The sequence below is a fragment of the Neofelis nebulosa genome, chromosome 17 (genome assembly GCF_028018385.1).
Source record: "Neofelis nebulosa isolate mNeoNeb1 chromosome 17, mNeoNeb1.pri, whole genome shotgun sequence".
Classification (NCBI taxonomy): domain Eukaryota; kingdom Metazoa; phylum Chordata; class Mammalia; order Carnivora; family Felidae; genus Neofelis; species Neofelis nebulosa.
The window spans coordinates 36,907,007-36,922,724 of NC_080798.1; positions in this window are offsets into that span (position 1 = coordinate 36,907,007).

A 15,718-nucleotide genomic window follows, 5' to 3' on the forward strand; every position below is an offset into this window, starting at 1 on the left:
AGCCCAATGCGGGACTCCCACAAACCCTGAGAGCCAAAGTCAGACACTTAACCAACTGAGTCACTTAGACGCTCATATACCTAATGTTTTTGAGTCTCATTCTTCTTCTGTTATTATCTCTTTCGCTCATTTTCTTTTGCCTAAGACGCATGCATACCACCATTTCATCCGTAAATAACTAAAGCTTTGTTGTCTAAAAAGCTTTTCTTTGTGAAGAACCCTTAACCCTTTTCACTCCATTCTGATGACATACGGTAAGGATTAAAAGTTCTACAAATTTCCTGTTAGCTCAAACACCCTCTGATGAAATCACACCCTTCTATTCTAGGAAATCAGCGTACATAAAGGACTAGAACTTTCTGAGATCTCCCAATTAGTACATGGCTGTGTCTAGGCTAAAACTTAGCTCTCCTAATTTTGCATTGTATGCAATTTATACCACAACTATCTCTCTTTTTATTTCACTTCCTCCTCGGGGTATAAATGGTACAAATTTCTTCCTCAACAAAATGTTTCATGCAAGAACCTCAGGGCAGAACATCAACAGATCCTCTCTGGTTATACATATATATACCTATATATGATAGGGCTTAATTTTTACTACATCAAAGGTGAAAGGAGGAAAATATTCAGGAGAGGGCCTGTATGCTGTTAACTTGATGTGGGTTTTTTATTCAATATTTATTAATTACCATAGCCTGGTGCTATGGTGGGCCCTGGAGAGAAAGTAATAAGTAAGATACAAGGCTTTTCTGCATGGAACTCAGAGACTAGGGAGGCCTGTGATTAATATATTATTTTGTTGTAGACATAAAATATGACATAATGAAATAAGTGAGTACTTAAAGGAGTCACAGAAGCAAGGATGTTTGGCATTTTGAAGGATCAATAGGATTTGTCACAGGTAGAGAAGCGTATAATACGGCTTCCCAAGCTAATGTGGACTCTGTGGTACTACCCTCCAGACTCCCCCCTAGGACTGAGTCATTCATTCTTTCATCTGCTTAGAGCACTGATTGTTGATAGCTCATGGCTGAGTATTGTTCTGTGACTTGCTTTCAGACATACCAAGATGCCTTGCCCAAGGTTATGCCCCCTCCTCCAAGTCAGACTACATTCAATAACTACATTCAATGACAGTACTGACTACGATGAGCTAAAGCTTCTATTTCAAAGCCTTGACATCTTTCACTACCCAGTTGGACATATTTTAATTAATTTTGTTCCAGAAAGCACACACCAATAAATCTGCAATTCATATAAAGTTCTCTTTACCTAAGACATAGAGAAAGGGACTATTTGTTCAAAGTACAAGGGGATTCAAAAGTGGGGTTGAACAGCTTCGATGCATGGATTTGGTAGGATTGGAGGGAAGGAGTGATAACATGACTGAAGAAGAAGATTAGAGACTAATAGCCCTGCTGAGGGTTTCAGAGTGAATCTTGCAGTTACTAGGAGATCAGTCAAGTTTTTTTTATATGGTGCATGACAGAAAGAGGAAGGCCAGTCAAGTGACCAGCCATTCATTGGCAAGAACACAGATTGCCATGGATCCCCATTCTATTTCCTCGTCCATCATTGGAATTTTCCATAGTGAGTATTATCCCTTGCTACTGAGAACAGAAAATTACTTTTAAAAGATGTTCTTGCAGCGTGTGAAAAAATGAGGTCATAGTTTCTCCTGTTAAACTTTCAGAAATTATCTGAGTTGCAAACTATAAGGGAAAAGGTTTATACCACCATAAGGAGAAATACTGAAGAGGAATGTTGAGGAAGATAATAAAAATAGTATATGGAAAGACTTTCAGATCATATTTAAATATTTCTTACCCCTCAAGTCTCAAGTAAAATATCACTGAAGACTTCTTTGTTTCTGTCAGATAAAAATTTTATCTTCTTCAGTGATATTTTACCTAAGATTTGAGGGGTGAGAAATATTTGAATATGACCTAAAAGTCTTTTCATATGGTGTTCTCATATATTGTGTCCCTGGTTTTCCTTCTTTGAGTGTGGATTTTGTGGTACAATGTGCTGCCACAGAAAAATCCTTAGATGTGGTATCACAAGACCTGAATTCTAGTCCTACTTCTCTGTTTTACAGTGTGTATCTAATATGTACAGTGATTATCTTATTGCAAGTTCTACATTTTCATAAGCACAGCTGTATTACTTGTCACTTAATTTTGAGAGGAATCACTCAGTTTTCTGAGCTTCAGGGTTTTTGTTTTTGTTTTTAATGAAAAGTGGGGAAATTAATCCTTCTTGGTGTACATCTGAGCTTCCAAGGTGTTAGGAACATGACAGGCTTCTACAAAGTGTAAGACATAATATGGCTGGGACCCAGAATAGTAAAGTCCTGGACAAATCAAGTAACTCATTTCACAAAGTTTTGGATGACTGAGTTTTAAAGCTTCAAGCTCTTAATATACTATTCAACACCCTGAGACATAAAGTCGAGAGAGGGAGAAGTAAGGAAAGGACTACAGCTACTTGGAAGAGGACCTGAATGCCCATTAAAATGCATCTAGCAGAGGACATAAAACCAATGAGAAGGAGCAATTTACTTTTACTGCTGGGGCAGGAGTCATGCAACTGTTTTTACTAACTACAGCTGTTCCCAAGTCTATCAGAGTTCTTAAAATATTTATGGAAGCTATGTCTGTGTAAGGCACTGTCTATTGCAAGCAGAAGAGCTAACCTATGGTAGAATGTGTTTGTTGTCATTTTCTCGTCTCATAAGTAAAGCAGTTGAAATAGAGAAGGGTTGAGCAAAATCCTCATATAACACATCAAGAAAAGAAAAGTGAAGAATCTGTGGCACCGTGCCAGGAATGAGAGCTTTGCCAATTTGGCACTTTGCCTACCTAGATTCGGGGATTACCCTGTAGTATATTAAAGTATCAGCTTTTTAATTTACCATATTATTTTCCAGATGTTTTTGGTAGAAAGGGACTTCTCAGCAAACACTTGAGTGCTTGTCAGAGAATTACACATTTAATATTACATTACTCATTATTTTAATTAATGACAGGAAGAAGTTGCTTGAAGACAATTCTTAGTCACACAAAAAGGATGTTAATATTTTATGAGGGAAGGAAATTATCTTTAACATTGATGAATTAGAATGTTCAGAAATGATAATAGGAATATTACTGAAAAAATGAGCCGGTTGTAGTGCCATTTAATATTACATACCAATTCTGATAGAAAACTGATATTCAGGCATCATGATATAAAATTAAGAATAGCATATGTGAAACTGACATGCACCAGGCATGAAAGGTCCATAAATAATAATTCATTTAGAATTTGGAAATAGATTTGTAAATAGTGTTGGATGTAGGAGACATAAATCCTACCTTCTGGTCTATTAGCCTTTTGTGTATCAACACTACCACTGTCATTTATTGAATGCTCCCTACGTGTCAGGTACTTTGCTAAATACTTTACATACATGTTAGAATTCAGAGCAACCATTTGTTATTGCTGAAGAGAGCGAGGCTCATCGAATTTAAATAATTTGTTCAAGTTCATTGAGTAAATAAGTAGCCAATCCATTCCACAGTCTAGGTTTTGAACTATGTTATAATTTCCTTTCTAAGTCTCCCCGAAAAAAATAAATTAAAAAAGCTTAGTTTCTCCAGCTGTCAAATGAATTGGCTGCTGTAGGAATTCTATCGGATCCCGTTCAGCTGTAAAACTGTGAGGTTTCGTCTCCAGTATGTATTTATTAGTTCCTTCTTTGATCCAGAGTCTGTGCCAAACACTGTGCTTCTTAATCACTTTCATTCCATTTATTAAATTTGTCCTTCAGGTCCTGCTTAATGTCCTCCCACTGAACCCTCTATGTTCTGGCTATGTAGAAAGAAACTTTCTCACCAACATATCTGGGAAATAATATGATACAATTGACAGATACTGCACTGACTCAACTAGGGTGATAAAGATGAAACATGTGTGACTTGGGATACATACAGTTCTTTTTATAGAAGCCTCACCTTTCCAGAAGTTAATTTATCCACTAAAGTCCCTCTGAGCTTATCACACAATGATTAGTTGTTTTGATCCTCCTTTGTTCTCTTTAGCTAGGCCCCTCTTTAGTAGCTCTTCCAACAGAAGAGCTTGTATTTTAAAGATATTTTCTTGTATTTTAAAGATATGCAGCATTGGTATCACTTTATCGGTGAGGTGTATCTTGAGAAATGTGACAGTTAATGTTAATTGTACTAATGTTAACCATCAAAACAAAAAGGCAATCTATTGAATAGGAGAAGATATTTGCAAATGATATATCCAATAAGGGGCTAATATCCAAAATATATAAAGAATTTATAAAATGCAATACCAAAACAACAAAAAATTCTATTAGAAAATGGGCAGAGGACCTGAATAGACATTGTTCTGAAGAAGACGTACTCCTGGCCAACAGACATATGAAAAGATGTTCAAAATCACTAACCATCAGGGAAATGCAAATCAAAACCACAATGAGATATCACCTTATACCTGTCTTGAATCAAAAAGACGAGAAATAACAAGTGTTGGTGACGATGTAGAGGAAAGAGAACCTTTGTGCACTATTGGTCAGAAAGCAAATTGATGCAGCCACTGTGGAAAACAATATGGAGTTTCCTCAAAAAATTAAAAGCAGAACTATCATATGACCCAGTAATTCCACTATGGAATATTTACCCAGGGAAAATAAAAACAAGAATTTGAAAATGTATATGCACCCCTATGTTTGTTGCTGCATTATTTACAATAACCAAGATTTGAAAGCAGCCCATGTCTGTCTATAGATGAATTAATAAAGAAGACTTGGTATACATACAATGAAATATTCGCCATAAAAAAGAATGAGATCCTGCCATTTGTGACAATATAGATGGACCTAGAGGATATTATGCTAAGTGAAATAAGTCAGACAGAGAAAGACATATACCATATGATTTCACTCATGTGTGGAATTTAAGATGCAAAACAAATGAAAATGAAGGGGAAAAAGGGGATAAACAAACAAAAACAGACTCTGAAATATAGAGAAGAAATAGGTGGTAATCACAGGGGATGTGGGGGGGTGGGTGAAATAGATACAGGGGATAAAGGGGTACAAAGTTTCAGTTGCAAAATAAATTAATCAGAGAGATGAAAAGACCAGCGCAGCAAAAAGTGTCAATAAGATATTATAATGTTGTTTGGTGACAGATGATGACTGTACTTACCACTCACAGTGAGCACTAAGTAATGTATAGAATTGTTGAATCATTATGTTATACATCTGAAACTAACATAACACTGTATGTTAATTACACTTAAATAAAAAGAACAAAATCGCCTATTAGAGTATCCTAGTACAAGAGAAAGCAAAAGAGAGTAGTAAAGACGTTAGGAGTTCTAGAAGCCTTTATTAAGAGGCATTTATTTAAAAAATAATAATAAAAACAAATAAGGATTTGAAACCTTTATTAGCAAGGTGAACCTTGAGAAATCAAACAATTATGTTAATAGTACTCATGTTAGAAGATTATTTCTTTTCATAATAAATGAATACAAAAGCAAGTAAGACCTCTAATGGCACTCTAATATACTTGCCTACTGCTGTAATACTTTCTTGAATAGAAGAGAAAAATAATGGAGAGACGCACATGCATATTAGTAGGTACAGTAATGGAATCTACTTTTCATAGATGTAAAAATAAGCCATTTGTTTTGTACTAGAAAAGGGTAAGAACAGTGGCTCTAGCTAAATACCAAAATCAATGGGACTTCTTCGGTGTTTCACTATGGGACCCATCCCACAGTGACTGCCACAGAAGCTTTCCTTTGGGTAATATCACGGACGATAATACTGATACTGCCCCTGGCTCCTCTCAATCCGAACCAACATTGTTAGAGCACAGCAAGACTCACATCTCCTACCACCTTCACAGTCACAGCCTCGGCCATTCCTGAGGTTGTGTTTGTGTTCCTGGGTCTCGCTTGCCCAGCACAGTTCATTTTGCGACCCAATCCCTAGTGATGGTTTGTATATCACTTTTCTTATCCTAATTACTTTGCCCTTTAGAATGAGTCTTTATTCTTTTAAGAATAATTATTTCAGCATTTGGAAAGAATATCACAGAGTACACTTTGTGGTTTAAAGGATTTATAGCAATGAGTTTGCATTTAAAACTCAGTGCAAGAACTGTCCGACCATTTAGTAGCCTCATTTCCTCAGCTGTGTAGGGAAAGCCTGAGGCAAATGATGCTTTTATCATTTTTTTATGAATGCTCACATATGTTCTAAATAAATACCCAAATTCAGATATTAGTTATATTTTAAGGGATAGCTGATAATTTAGTTTCAGGACTTAAGAACCAATGGGTAGCTGTCACAAAAACTTGGACTTATAGTTCAAGCGTTAACATCCCTAAAACCATTAGTTGTCAAGTTCTAGGATAACAGTTCTTCTGCCAAGACTCTAATCATACTCAGGTTCAGGAAAGATGATTGCTATCCATCCTATAAAGAAACTAAACTTCTCAAGAGAGACTCAAATACATTCCTAGTAGTGGTTTATATCCAGTCAGAAAAATATAAGGACCCTGGATATAAAGAAGCCAGTCTCAATACCAACAAATTGAATAGCCTAGAAGAAATGGATAAATACTTAAAAATGTACAACCTACCAAGACTGAATCATGAAGAAATAGAACATCTGAACAGACCAATAACAAATAAGGAGATTGAATCAGTAATCAAAGAACCTCCCATGAAAGAAAAGCCCAGGACCAGATGGTTTCACTGGTGAATTCTACCAAAATTTTAAAGAAGAATTAATGCCAATTCTTCTCAAATACCTTTGCTAATCAATAGGGAAGTGCATTCAAAACCACAATGAGCTATGCCCTCATACCTGTTAGAACGGCTCTCATAAAGACAAGAAAGAACAAGCGTTGGCCAGAATGTGGAAAAAAGAACAACACTTGTGTACTCTTGGTGGCAATATAAGTTGATGTAGCCACTCTAGGAAAGCGTATGATAGGTTTTGTCAAAAAAAAAAAATTAGAAAATAGAATTATCCTGGGGCACCTGGGTGGCTCAGTTGGTTAAGCGTCCAACTCTTGATTTCAGTTCAGGTCATGTTCTCACGGCTTGTGAGATCCAGCCCCACTTGGGGCTCTGCATGGACAGTGTGGCCTGCTTGGGATTTTCTCTCCCTGTCTCTCTCTGCCCCTCCCCCACTCATGTTCTCTCTCAAATTAAATAAACTTAAAAAAATTTTAAAATAAGTATTACTCAATGATCTAACAGTCTCATTTCCAGGTTTATACAAAGGATATGAAAGCAGGGTCTTGAAGAGATACCTGCCCTCTTGTATTGTAGCATTATTCACAGTCACCATGATCTGGAAAACAATTTAAGTGTTTGTTGACAAATGAGTGGACAAAGAAGATATGTATTATGTGTGTGTATATATGTATATATGTGTGTGTGCATGTAATATTCAGATATGAGAAAGGACATTTTGCCATTTGCAACAACAAAGGTAGACCTTGAGGGTATTATGCTAAATCACAGAGAAAAACAAATACCGAATGATCTCATTTATACATGAACCTTAAAAAAAATCAAACTCATAGAACCAGAGAGTAGAATGGTGGTTACCAGGGCCTGTGAGTTGGGGGGAAATGGGAAGATGTCAAGGAATACAAACTTCCACTTATAAGATGACCAACTTGTGGGGAATCTCATGTAGAGAATGGTGATTATAATTAATGATAGAGTATTATATACTTGAAAGTTGTTCATCTCTCTGACAATTGCCATATATGCTTAACCTCGCTCACAGCCCCCCAAATTATTATCCTGTTTAAACGTCCACTCAAATTCAAGAATCTTAGCATCTACTACAGCAGGTCCAGGTATGGATGAGGCCCCTCAGGTATAGTTCCTTAAGTACAGCCACTCAAATGCAGTTCTTCTCACCCTATAGAAATAAAGAAACAAGTTATCTGCACCCCTCTACACAATATGTAAAGATGGACCTGAAAGAGGGTCACTGCTGTAGACATCAAAATGTTGGAATTTCCTTGATTAGGACTTAAGAACTGGGGATAATTCTTCAAGTCTCTTCACTCAACACTCTTTAAGATTTGGTTTCAACCTCTTAGTCACCCTTCCCTTTTCATGAAAGTTATGTGTTTGCAACTGAATAATTCTCTCAGCCTACTTCGTGTCAGTAGAATTTGGGGTGTCTAAAGATGTCTTTTCCTTTTGTACTCTTAATCTATTTGGTCAAAACATTTGACTTCTAAAAACTTGGTGGGCCCTCTGTGAATCTTTCTAGGATCTAGTCCTTTAGAAACACACACACACACACACACACACACACACACACACACACACACACACACATCTTTGAGGTAATCCTTTACTACTACCGTCTACTAAAATTGCTGAGGGCAATGTCCTTAAGCTTCCTAGAAGCCCTGTTTTTTCCATTCAGAAGATACATGAGGCACACCTTTAATTCCTTGAGGGGGCTATTTGACCTACTAGTACTCTGAGATACCACCTTTGATCTTTCTGAGGTCTGAAAGGAAAGATATCAGAATCATACCCTCAGCTTTGTCTTTGGATCATGTGTTGTTAACTTTAGAGACGGGATTTTCAGAACCATCAAGTTCTGCTGTCTATTTAAGTGTTCTTCTTTTATTTTATCTGTCTTCTCTCCCATTTCACTTAAAGCGGCAGGAAGAAACCATATGGCATGTTCACTCTGTTTGGAAATCTCTTTAGATTGCTTGCTTCATTAGGTACATTTTCTACATTCCATGTAACTGCAGGCAGCAGTGTTACTAAATATTCTGCACCTACATAGCAAGCATCTCCCTTTCTTCAGTTTCCAGTAACATTTACCTTCCTCTCTCAAGTCCTCACCCTCAGCCTTATCAGAGACCATGAGGCTTCCAGTAACTCCTTCAAGAGGCAAGGCTTTCACTAAAGCTCTTTGAAATTCCAGCTCCCACTTCCAAAACCACACCTACATTTTATATTTTTACAACAGCCGAGCTCTACTTCCAGGTACCAGAATCTGGATTGGTTAGCTATTACAGCATAACAAATTATCCCAGGATTTAGGAACTTACAAAAAAAAAAAAAAGTATTACCGTGCAGTTTCTGTTGATCAGGAATCTGTTACAAGTTTAGTAGCTGGCTCAAAGCCTCTCATAAGTTTGCAATTAATCTGTTGGCTCTATTGGGAATGGGGAATCCATTTGCAAGTTCACTCACATGGTCCTTGGCACGGGCTCTTCCACAGGGCTACACAACACTGGAAGTTAAGTGAGAACAAGAGAGAGTGTGGAGGAAAGAGTGCTCATGACACAAGCTGTGGTCTCAGAAAATATGGTGATACAGCCTCAACTTCTGCCATATGCTACTGATCACACAGACCAATCCTGCTACAGTGTGGGAGACAGCATGAATGTGCCAGTGCCAAGGGGCAGTGATAATTAGGGACGGTCTTGGGTACTGGCTACCAAAAGTAGGTTCCAGTCATAGGCAGAACTTGGGTAATGGGAGAGAGAGATGAAATAGATAGAGGACTAGAATTAGGAGATTGAAAGTTCACAGATATTAAATTGATGTTTACCTGATGCCAGGTGCATCCTTCACTGCATTAAGGCTGAGATGCTGAACAGGTTTCACAGGGACAGGTAGGTGGCATATATGTATCAAGTCAATCTAATTGTTTGTGTAATAAATGACTACTATGAATTAAGAACAATCGTGTAGAAGACTATATAGAATAATATTCAATACACTGAATATTTTTATATAGAATACCCTATTGTCTAGTGAGATGTTAAACCTATATCACCAGACTTCAAGTGATAATCCTGATATCCCCCCTTCCTTTTTACTTAGTTCTAGTTATTTTTCCATTGTGATTCTAATAACTAAGGTACTAGAAACTATCTGAGAAAACATCTAATTGTCTCCTTACAGATGAGGATACTGATGGATTTAACTTGCTCTAAAACGTCCCTGCTGTTGGAGACTTCCTGATGGTTTGCCTTATATACCCAGAGTAAGGAAAAGACTAAGCATAGCCAATAAATATATATTTTTCTTTTTTAAAAAAGGAAAAGATAGATTGGGTATGGGTAGCTTGGAGGAGAGGATAGGCAATGGATTTCAAAGAGCTTTCCCTAAGTACACTAATTCAAAAAAATTATTTTTCTTCTGTGATTCCCCAGAACATTCTTGTATATACTGACTCTATTTTTCCCCTTAATGTGCTATATCATACATCTCTCTATTCACAGATAGGCCCTTTTCAGGATGTAAAACCAAAATATACACTTAGAAAATAATTAAAATATATTCATAATAAAGATTAATAAAAAATAAATTTATTGAGATATGAATGTTACAAAAGGATCCTAAACAATTACTTTGATGCCTGAGTCATCCAAATTTCTCTATTTGTGAACACATAGAATTTTGACTCTCCTATTGATGTACCTGATGGAGGATTGCAAAGGAGACGGAAGTGAATATCCCCTTTATGCATTTTATGTTTTAAAGTAATTCCCTCACCAACTCTTTTTATCAAAATTTCCATTTGGTGTTTGAAAGTTATGGAAGTCCAGTTTTCCAGCTCACACTAATGCTAAAGATTTCTCGTAATACTTTGGTGCTGATTAAATCTAAGAACTTTTCAGAGTCTCACCTTCATTTAACTATTTGAAGTTAAGAAAAAGGAATTACTGAATTTAAGGGAGGCAGCATAAGCATCCTCTATATATTCCTTCAAGCAAGCAAATACTCCCCGGAAGGGGCTAAAGAATTATTTTTTATCCAACTTGGTGTGATGTCACAAAGTGAGAAGTACGGGCACATCTAAACATAAGTCATATCAGAATTATTGAGGACCATTCACACTCTGGACGTTGTTTTTCTGAGATCATTAGTTTCTTCTTTAATGTCTGTCTCTTTCATCATAAAGATAAAGTAAAGCCTCTTTTCAAAGTAGTTCTAATGCCTTGACACCCGAACACATAGTGAATAAGGCTCATAGTGTCTCATTCTTGGGGTATTATAATTATCTGGCATATAAGCATGTACATTTCTGTGTCACTGAGGAAGTCTCAATGGGAATAATTAATAGAAAAATTATCCTGCTTTAGTAAGAACATTTTTTTTCTTTATTTCTGTTGAGGACATTTTTTTTCTGATTAATAATTCTCTCTGAACAAAAATATTTCCTAATACCATCATAGTTTTTTTTCTTCTTTTTTTTTAACCTTAGACACCTCCAAGAAAGTGATTATGTTGGCTGGATCGCAGGGTCTGTTATAATTATATGCTTAACTGCTGTGAATGACAATATAAACCCTTTCTATTGTAATGTTGAGGAATATTTTCAGTCCTGATAAAATATTGCTCATTTTAGCACACACAGTGCTTTACATTTGTTAGCCTTTATAGTCCTCATTTTTCTGCAGGTGTTGCTATTGTTGTTGCACAATAAGTATGGAGCTTCTCTTTGTCAGTTGCTTGATTAAAATAATGGAAAACATACACTGGAAAGAATATTCCACTGCAGTTCACTCATTAAGAAAAGCTTCCTTTTATGACCATCGCTCTTCCACACAGAATATTAGTCTGTGTTCTCAGAGGTGATTTACAAAACTCATTAAAGATATGGAAATTATTTTAGAAACCATCTAAATTGAATTTAGGAGTGGTAATAAATCCAATGTATGATTTCAAACAATACACATATCATGTGAAGTAAAGCTTTTCAATAAATATAGAAAAATGAGACAGAGTTTCCAAGACAGATGAAATTTTAACTGTTTTTCATAATGTATTCTAAATTTGGACTAAAAAAAAAAATATGATCGTCTTACCTAGGAAATAGAATGTGGAAAAGCATGTCAGGTTTTTAGTTAATAGACCAGTTCTACCATTCATGGGTTCTTGAATACTATATACTTCAGGGAAAAGTGCAGGTAGTTATTCTTCTGTTCCCACCATTCAATGACTACTTGTTACTCTGAAAAACAAAATGAAACAAAACACCTTTAACTCACTGGCTCACTAAATCCTATTTACATCTCTGCCTTCTCTATTGCTGTGTACATTGTTAAATCCCTATAACAACAGTCACATTGAACTTTAAACAAATGGCATGATCCCTGTGGTCTTGAGTTGTTGTGTGAGCTGTCCTTGTGCTCTAATATTCTTTTGCATTTCCTGATCTCACTTGGCAAACTCCTAATCATGTTTCCTCTTAATCAATCAGAGTTTTCCTACTGTTAAGTGGAATCTACACTGAGTGGGTCTTGTCTACTTACTATCGTCGTCCCTTGTCCTTCCATAGACCATGTCACGTTACATTGCATTTTCCTATTCTCTATCAAACCACTTTACAGCATTGAAAGCAGTGTGAAAACAAGTACCATGTCTAACTGGTAGACATTGCATTTCAGATTCGAGGATGGTATATAACACACAGAAAAAATAAAACCAATAATAGTTTTGGTTGCCTAAATGAGTGCATGAGAGGAGAAAAGAGCCAGCAAATTCAAGAGTTTAACCTTAGTTTTCTCTTTTTAAATAAGGTTTGTTGGTCCTGTCAGCCAGTTGCCTGTTTCCAAGTCAGTCTCTCTGTCTCTTGCTCACTCCCTCCATTCTCTACTTCCTCCTCAGGAACACAACCCTTATATTATTCAGGAGCTAAATGTGCCACCTTTCCCAGTGCTGTCAAAAGATTATGTGTTGGGGGATGTGATATAAGCAGAAATGCCACATGAGACTTCTGTGAAGGTTAAAGATTAAAGTTGGAGGAGGTAGGACGAACCCTGTCTCTTTACTTTTCTGTTATATGTAAAACAGAATGATTGGAATCAATGATTGGAATTCCAGCATCCATCTTCAACCATAGTGACCTTGAAAATAGAAATGATGCCATAGGATGACAGAGCAGAAAGATGGCATAGCTTGGGTCCCTAGTATCACTAGGAAGCCAACAAACCAGCCCTGGGCTGACTCTTCTCAGACTCCTACACGAGAGTAAAGTAGACTTTTATTTTGTTTCAACTCCTGTTATGTTGCAACATTCAATTTTATGCAACTGAAATTTCATCTGAACTTAACATTTTTAGTGCAGACCTCTTGAAATAATCCATATGAAGCTATTAGTACAATGCTGTTAAACATCATGATATGTATTGAAATGAGAGAGAGACATTGTTCCTTTTGTTTTTCTCAAGAATAAACTATCAACCAACTTAATGAGGGAAGAAAGTAAATCTTCATAGCAAAGTGTATAGCATGTGGTCCATGGAACTTACCTGAGAAATTAACTCTTCACCCCCCCAACCTGACCAAGATGTTGCTAAAATAAATTATAAAAAAATTTCTGAGAAGATAACAATCAGTGATTTTGTAGACTTATGTCCTGCATAGATACCTTGACATCAATATATACACACAGACCAGACTCCTTTGAGTGTGACAGCCATTGGGCACATTAGGGAAACTGCAAAAACGTAAAGCCCTGATACTCGAACTATTGAAGTCCCATTCACACTAGTTAATAGATTATTGTTTTGAATATGTAGAATGCATATTTTTGTTCCTCGAAATGTTTATTGATAAATACTTGGTTATTGGTATTAACACTTTTGTCCTTGATTTCAAAGGCACTCTTTCATCAGGGGTTGAAAATATATTTTACTCATGTAAGACGATTAGATTCTAGGGATACTGTACAACATTGTGCCTATAGTTAACACAACTGTATCATACACTTAAAGATTTAAGAGGGTAGGGGCACCTGGGTGGCTCAGGTGATTAAGCGTCCGACTTCGGCTCACGATATCACAGTTTGTGAGTTTGAGCCCCATGTCGGGCTTTTGCTGACAGTTCAGAGCCTGGAGCCTGCTTCAGATTCTGTGTCTCCTTCTCTCTCAGCCCCTCCCCAGCGTATGCTCTGTCTTTCTCAAAAATAAATAGACATTATTTTTTTTTTTAATTTAAGATTATAGAACTCACGTTAAGTATTCTTAATACAATTCTTCAATGTAAAAAAAATATATATTTTTTAATGGCTTCATGAATTTTTATGTCAGATGAGTAGACCATAAGTACTTGCCTTGATCTGGTTTACATTCAGTCTGGGCTTCAGTTTTCATTCATATATTTAAGCTTAAATCACTTCTGTTATTCTTAAATATGCAAAATTTTGAGCATTCCCACAAATGCTACCATAGACTAGTCCTCCAGAACAGGATGGGTGTCTTAATGACATTTATATTTCAAGTAACAAACACAGTGCCGAGCTTGTTGTGGTACTAAAAAATATACCAACATGATAGTGGAGTGCTTTAAAAAATTATTTTCTTATAAATTTGTTACAACAGATTAAGCTCTAAATGGAAGTATTGTTTTTGATCATTCAGGCTTTTCCAAAGAAATCTTAATAGATTTTCCTTCACCTTTCAAATTATCATCCTTAGTTAGTATTGATTCAAGGATCTTTTTTAGCTCTGTTCCCTGTACACACTGTGCAAAACAAGTTCAATCAGCACCGTTTCTTCTCTTAAGGAGCATTACACGTAAGAGACCTACCAATGGTCAACTCTTTTTTTTTTAATGGTTTTACCAAAGAATGGGTATAGCACCCATGGGCAGAAAGAGCTGCCCCAATGGTCAACTATTCAAGCAAGGAGTTGGGGCAGCACATGGTATCCTATTTTTTCATCCCAGAAAATGATATTTGTGAAGCTGAAGAGTGAGGAAGACAGATTGAATAGGGGATTCATGGCTCTCTTGGCTTTGGGTCTTTATACAACTCTGACTCTTAAAGTAAATGTCTCTGTGAAGAACCATAGAATATATTGATGTTTGCTTTGAAGAAAACTTCAACTCTCTGTCAAGCTCCAGAATTTGTAATACTGCTTTGGAGATACCTGAGCACATAGAATAAGATAAAGATGTGATGTCATTCTGTCTCTTCATGGGCTAGGCTATAGTTGCAATAATAATTGTTTAAGGTCCTATATTTATGAAACTTTTTTTTTTATGTCAGCTGCAATGAAACATTTGTGTAGAAAGGAGTAAAACACAGTAGTGAATAGGAACAATGAATTAAAATGCTTTTCACAGTACTTTTGTAAGAAATTAAACATCATGAAAGTCTTAAAAGTGCAAACTATTTTAATGATGATAATGGTGATAATGTTCACAACACTTGATAATAAAAGCACATATTAGGCATGTACTATCTGAAATGCTCTGTGACTATGATCTTATCAAATTTTCACAATAACTGTACAACATAAAGGTCGTCCACCTAGCTTGACTACAAAAATTCCTCCAGCAATTTTTCTCTACATGTATTTTTTTTCTTCCACTATAAACCTTCAATTAGGCAAAGAAGGTTTGTGATAGTGATGGATATGGTGATGCCCTGAATTTATCTTTCCTGGCAGCAATTTATATCAACCTGCCAGAAGTTTGTTTTGTTGCTTACTGGTGACTTGATCTCAGAGAATGAAATAACAAACAAAAATTTATCATACATTTTATAGAATTACTCCTCATGGTAGTAAACTACGAAAATTCAATATCAACACTTGAAGTTTTTACAAGCCCACTTAAAGTAAAAGATGACTGAAATACACAAAGCAGTAATTAAGTTTTTAAGCACTCATTTGC